Genomic DNA, 7,291 nt, shown 5'->3' with positions numbered 1-7,291 from the left:
TTCTACTCTTAGTTACATGTATGTTACCTGTTGTTAATAGTTATTGAAGCAAAGATGTGCTCATGAAATACACTGTACATTTTTGTAAAGTTTGTTATGTTATTTCAGATACATTTGAATTATTTTAGAGAAAGAAATGTTTATTTTTTTCTTAATTAATACAACTGATAGAGATATTAAAAGAATAAAACCTCAGAACACTGAAATATAGTAGATATATACTATATTAACATATATGTAGGGCAAAAACTATGAATAATGACAGAAATATTGTTTGCATATTTTCAAACGACCAGTTTTGATCACTGTGGGATTGTTGACCTGGTGGTTTAAAAACCAGTAAAAACCTCGTACTGTTATAACCACCCAACCTTTATTTTTGCCCGAATTTATGAATGATTTGCACGAAATTATATGTACATGTAACAATATTTCTCAACAAGAGGATGTTTCTCCATATTATATGGTTAAAATGCATATCTATTTGCATATATAAGACACTGTTATGATTTTTTCCTTGATTTCTTTTCACTGGTTATCACTAGATGAAATGAGAAGAAAGCAAAACAGACCATTTCTGTGCTGGGACACTATTTAAGCATGAAACAAAGTTCATGATTCTCAAGTGCTGGTACATGTATGTGTAGCATGAAGCAGCTGTAAATGTATATGTCAACATCTCTTAATAAAAAACTATATAAAAAAAACAAAAAAACTTGAAGACTGATTTCTGAGCACTTATATATTTGCAAAACATAAGAGTTACTTGAATTGTAATCTTATACATATTTGTGAAACAATCATGCAGAAAAAAAATTTAAAGAAATGCACATACATTATTGAAGGCAGACAAGAACAAAACACTCAGCAAATAGTGATTCATTATAAGAAAAAGTGGTACTCATGAGGTATGGGTTCACTAGTAACTTTTTTTGTTTTGGAGAGAAAAAATGATGGATTTATAGTCAAAGTGCATGTGTGATTAAGACATAATATTCCCTGTATTCCCTACATCACTTTATCATTGACTTTTCCACTTAATTGGAATCTTAAATTGCTCAAATCTATGAGCTACAAAGTTGTTTTTAGTTTAATGATCTTTACTGCATAGTAATTTTTACAAGAGTTTATATCCTTGTTTGAACTGAAAACTTCCTAGAGAAAGGTAATCATTTATTGTACAAACCAAAGCCTAATCTAGACAACAATGACATGGAAAAATTTTAGTTATAATTTATTACCCCCCAAAAAAATTCTACGTCAAAGTGAGCACAAGCAAGGAAAAGTTTTTTTGCTCGTTTCTCCCTTAAGATTGGGCCTTTGTTCAACTTCTTCCAGTCTGTAGAAATTCATTTCTATTTCGTGCATCTCCAAACCGAAATTTCAAGGTGTGGGTCCATTCTTACTTTGAAAATTCATCGAATATTGATAGTCAGTGATTATCAGTGGAATTCATATTTTGTAAGAAATGCTAATTTAAGTATTAGGATATTTTAGGACATCAACGTACGTGTACAACCAGGAATACCAAAAGCAATAATACAAAAGAAGATCCAAAAATACATATTGATAAACGGACTGTATAAATATAAAGTGCGTTAAAACAGATGGCGATTCTTTAAAAAGACTTTTTAGCTTACAATTTGGTTACATGAATATTTTGATTGCCATGAGGTCTTCCTTGACTCAGTGCCTCAGCACTCTGATTTTGTTTTTTTGTTTTTTTTTTTTGTTTTTTTTTTTGTTTTTTTTTTTTGCTACGCTTAATGTTACTAGATCTATAGGAGATCAATAGGATGCCTACGAAATCGCGGTCGATTGAGCAAAGTATGGTGATTGATCAAAACAAATTGAGTAATCGTTGTAAAGGACCTACGGTCATCTACCATACATCAATGGTATATAATTTTGTTCAAATTGCTTTAGTGGATTAAGAGGAGTTGACCATCAACCTTTCGGGGGGGGGGGGAGACTTTGTTTTCTTTTTGACTCAGGGTTTTTTGAGAGCATAATAAAAAAAACAATGTCAGCAGTTTTTTTTCTTAATTTAATCACAATTTAACCTTTTCTCCAAGGTCAGGATCGAAATATTTTAACAACCAAAGAAAAAACCAAGCCCGACACCGACAAACGCATTTAGTGAAAACTTTAAAGATTGATATGGCCCGTCGAGGAAAAAAAACAAACTCCATTAAATTACACTCGCAATAAACAATTTGACTGCTCCAGCCGCGCGTTGCTTCGATGACATATTTTTTGCAGCGATCGATTAATTCAAGATTAGCAGTCTCTACCTGTAACCCTGGTGCAATTAGCTGGTTATCCTGAGGCTTCACCCAAGTTTTCACTGCATGGCCAGTTGGCAGAAAGATACTCCTACAACGTAAGAGGTTGGAATTCCGTTCCTCCATACCCCAACCTCTTACTTCCGAGCGCCATATTGCATAACGTTCCACCGTTCCATGAAATCGACAGAATTATAGTCAACTATTTTCCATTTAAAGCGTTTTATAGTTTCTTTACCATTACACGGGAGACTAAACTGAAGAAAAACAATGACCTACCTAATGAGAAAATCCAGCAATCCTGGAAATCCTTTGTAAAAGCAGTTAAAATGAACTTCTTATTTGGTTTTTAGCTTTTTCAATGTGTAATTCCGGTTGATAAAATTACGGATTTTAAAATTTGCGAAACGAACATAATAAATTAACCAACGAACTGCCTTTACCAACTTTAAGTTCGTTTTGTCAAAAATATATTGTATTCCGTAACATTAGTGACCTAATTCAAAATTGCTGGTCATTTTGACAACTGTCTTCATTACAAATGTTTTCTGGTTATTTAACAAATATTTAGGATTTTTATCGTTCGATTTCCCGTAGGTTAAACTTCTTTTATGTAAATAAAAGACATAAAGTATTTTATAACACATGTTTAGCTAATTAACATTTGCGGTGGCTTTCAACATGTCAGATGCTAGATGTTAGGATGGCACCAAGTCAGAAAATAGCTTGCTGGAGTAGCAGCAAGAGAGTAATCTTGATTTTTATGTTATCAAGAATTCCGCTTATGTGCACTCTATAGGAGGCATTCTTGGTCTGGTTTGAGGCCTAGAAGAATATTTTGTTCATAATAGTGTAAATTGATTGCAGGATATTAATGATAAATGTAAAGATATATGCTTAGAACATGTACATAATGATATTCATATTATTTTATGCTGATGATACAGCAATTTTAGCTGGAACGCCAGATGACCTTCAGGATTGTATTAGAGCTTTTGAACATTATTGTAGTGAATGGCGTCTTGGTATTAATGTTCATAAAATTATCGCATATACAGATGAACCCACCGCATATAAAGATGAACCCATCGTATATAAAGATAAACCCATCGTATATAAAGATAAACCCACCGCATATAAAGGTCAATTCACTGCATATAAAGTTAAAGCCACCGCATATAAAGATAAAACCACTACATATAAAGATAATACAACCATATATAAATAAGAAAGTACCGAATACAAAGAAAACAGCACCACGTATAAATATAATTGACCAGATAAGACAGTTACGGCGTTCCATAATTATACCTTATATACATGTATTGCAGCCAGTACCTTGTATTGATTGTGTTAGAATGTTACTTGTATGTTACACTTCTGTCATGTTCACCCTTTAATTTTCTGAAAGTTCTGCTCCACCCAATAAAAAGGTGCATAATAAATTCTTAAATTACTTAAAACAATGGGTAGGGCGGTTACCAGTCATGCCAGTTTACAAATGAAAAGGGGGAGGGATCCGGACTTCGGGGCGCAGATGTTTATACATAGAAGGGGAAAGGTTTATTTCTACACATTCTACGCGTTTCCATGTCTGGACTGTTTTGCGCCCCAGAAAAATGGTGGATGTTGTTTAATTAAGTAAAATAATGAACTTACAATACTCGTGTAACACAAGTCTCTAGAGATCAAAGTTGTCAGACGACTCCTTGTAAGAGTTATTGCCCTTGAAAGGTGAAAAATGATTTTTTTTTTTTTTTTTTGGGGGGGGGTTTGTTTTCAGCCAATATCTTGAAAATTATGATAGATAGAGAGAAACTTTTAATTGCCGAAATGATCCTTATGATATGTACATTCTTCTGAGTCAAAATTGTTGGACAACTCCTTGCTAAATTTATTGCCCTTGAAAGGAAAAATTTAACCAGGTGAGTGATTCACGCTCCTTGGAGCCTTTTGTTTATATGCAAAACTGAAAAAAAAAATGCCGGGTAAATAATGTCCTAGCACCCATTTTTTCTGAAGATCCTCGGCTGGCACGCCTGCTTTTCAAAGTATCAAGATCCGCTCCTGTAAATTATCACATTTTTTCAATTTAATATTTAATATATGTAAGCACAGTTGTTAAACTATTTTTTTATGTATGATTCCAACCACCACCTTTACACTCTCCTTAAGCTTGTTCTTGTATTTAATTGGTACGTTTGGTAATTACTTTAGTAGTTTTTTTTTACAAATATTTTCATGATTTTCTCAAAACTATGTAGCAGTCCAATTTTCGTAACCTCAGCCTGAAATTAGGAAGATAGTACCATTTGATTACAAAACTATATAAGGTTGCTTTGAGCTTTTTCTTTCTTCGTTTTTAGCTCACCTGGCCGAAAGGCCATGTGTTTGTTTGTTTGTTTGTTTGTTTTTTGGGGGTTTAGAGCCCGAGCAGCAATATTTCAGCTATAGTCAGGCGATGAATATGAAGTGGATGATAAAATGAACATGAAATTATGATGAAATTAAAAATGGGATGGGACACAAGGATAATGGGATCGAGAAATTTTGATTGCCACTGGAAATAGGGAGAGGTGGGTAGGGTCGGGCAATTTAGCCTCCTGTGGTGGAGTGCTATGGTTGCTACTCCGGGAGAATACCACAGTAGGGTTTTTTAACGTGCCAGGAACGTGGCATCTTTCCCAACACGGTGCACCACTATGGTTTGCGGTCAGGCTTTCCGTATTATAGCCTGATAACCCCAGCATGTAACACGCCAGGGGTACTCCATTCCACCACCTATGGCACACAACCCAGTTGCTCTGTGGGCAGAGCGCTCTAACCCCCGGCTAGGGATCTGAGCACTATTTAGTCGCCTTTTTCAAGCTTAGCGCTGCTGCAGGCCTATTCTTTTGACACCTCGACCTGCACGGGTCGAAAGGCCATTTTAGCTATTGCCAACACTATGTATCCGTTGTCCGTCGTCGTCCGTTAACATCTCCTCTGAAACTACTCAGCAGATTGTAACCAAACTTTGCATGAAAGTTCGCTATGGTATTTTTAACAATCTGTGGGAATTTTTGATCAGGCAAAAAAAAAACGACCGGCTTTACTATAAATAGACTGCAGGGGTCAAATAGCAGAATTATGCAAATAACCCAAAGACAGTTAGGTTAGGTAGGTTAAGCTAAAATCTGGTAGGGGTAAAATTGTTCAACATGATGGGATAGACATATTACATCGAAATTTTCAGAAAGATCTGTTGCTCGTTATTGTCCTTGAAGAGAAAAAATGACAATTACAGATTTATTTTATGATATGAAAACCGGGTTGACAACTAAGATGTTCTGTACTGATTAAATGATTCTTGTGACAATAGTACGGTAAGGTCAAGAGTACAACTTCAGAAAGCTATAAATAACTATTTTTGACAAGGTGAACGATTCAGGCTCTCTATAGTCTCTAGTTATACATACATTCAGCATTAAGTCCGAATGTCAAAATTGGTTTTCAATGTCAATAAGTCTTTTTATCTAAAAAGCAGCACCCTATACTCATTCAAAAGAACAATAATTAACTCTAGGACATGAGTAGTACTCAGCTATAAGGGTTGTAAATAAAGTTTCTGCAACGTTCAAGTTCTGCTTTCGAAAGGAGATGGTCACACAATACTTGCTATAGGTCTTTTCGCTGCCCAAAGCACTGGGTTAAATCTAATCTTCTTGAAAGGAAATTCTATCTTTCTTGTGACTTTCAATGAACGCTTTTTTCTCTTTCGAGGCATTGTTGAAAATAAAATTGTCATTTCATGCAATTGTATAAAACTAATTGCGTTGTACAAAATGGCATCATTCAACGTGATTCTGGATATATTACAAGCTAACCGGAGAACAGGTCATGACAAGACCGGTCAAAACTGCTCCTGAATTCGGCATTGTGTTCTAAACCTTTAGAAAGTTCTGTTTTATAATTACGAGAAAGGCACTTAACACCAGCAAAAAATAAAACTATAAAACTCTTCTAAATAATTGGTTGTGCCAAGTTGACCTGTTTTTGGTCATGTGACCAACAATAATTTCTGCAATTTCCTTCGCACGTTAGGTATGCACAGGATTATTTCCCAGCAGCAACAGTCATACAGTACCTTATTTGACACCTCTACCATATTTTCCAGCTTCTATGACATTACTAAATTTGGGACCTGGCCTTTGTACAACCGTTCCTTGGTCATCATATTCCCACGGGAATTTTGAGGGAAATTTCTCAATACTTCTTCATAGTATAAATCTTCTAATTTGCATTTGTGTGTCATTATTGTATGATTTGTCATTAATTTTATTGTTGGCTTTTGTTTGTCACAAGCATCATTATGTTTACACGACAATAAAAATATTTGAATTTGAATTTGATAAAATATCGAGCTAAAAATACAGTTTAAGTCTGTTTTCACTGACACGTGAATTGTTTAAAACATAGTCTGGTAAAACTTCTGGAAGATTTCAAGTCAAAATGAATGTAATACTTGCCGTTTACTATTGCATGATTCTTAGGTGGAGCTTTACATTCAAGCTGGACTCACTGGCACATGAATTGTTGAAAACATAGTCTGGTAGGATTTCCAGTAAGAATGAATGTAAAAACTTTCGGTTTACCTCTGCATGGATCTTAGATTGGAGCTTTACATTCGTGTTTCTTATTGTTAATCTGAATACACTAGAACATACGCTTTTAAACAGTCAATTTTATGTTTGCATTGAGTACAACAGTTACAGTGCCTACATATTTTGAACTCGGGGGGGGGGGGGGGTGGGGGAGGTTGGGGTTGGGGATGAACTCCTTGAAAACATCAGTTTACCAGTTGTGGCCCTAGGAAAAAGGGTGTTGCAGGGTTTGAACCTCCCTTTTTGTTGGAAAATTTTGTAAATTTGGTATTTTAGGCAAAATGAGGTAGATAATGGCTGAAACCCCTACATATTTCTGGATCTACCTGTTTACTTCCTATAAAAGTGATACTGGCTAATGTA

The sequence above is a fragment of the Perna viridis genome, chromosome 14, assembly GCF_037379345.1.
Source record: "Perna viridis isolate PV_CMFRI_1.1 ecotype Kerala chromosome 14, ASM3737934v1, whole genome shotgun sequence".
Classification (NCBI taxonomy): Eukaryota; Metazoa; Mollusca; class Bivalvia; order Mytilida; family Mytilidae; genus Perna; species Perna viridis.
This window is presented reverse-complemented; position numbering follows the sequence as displayed.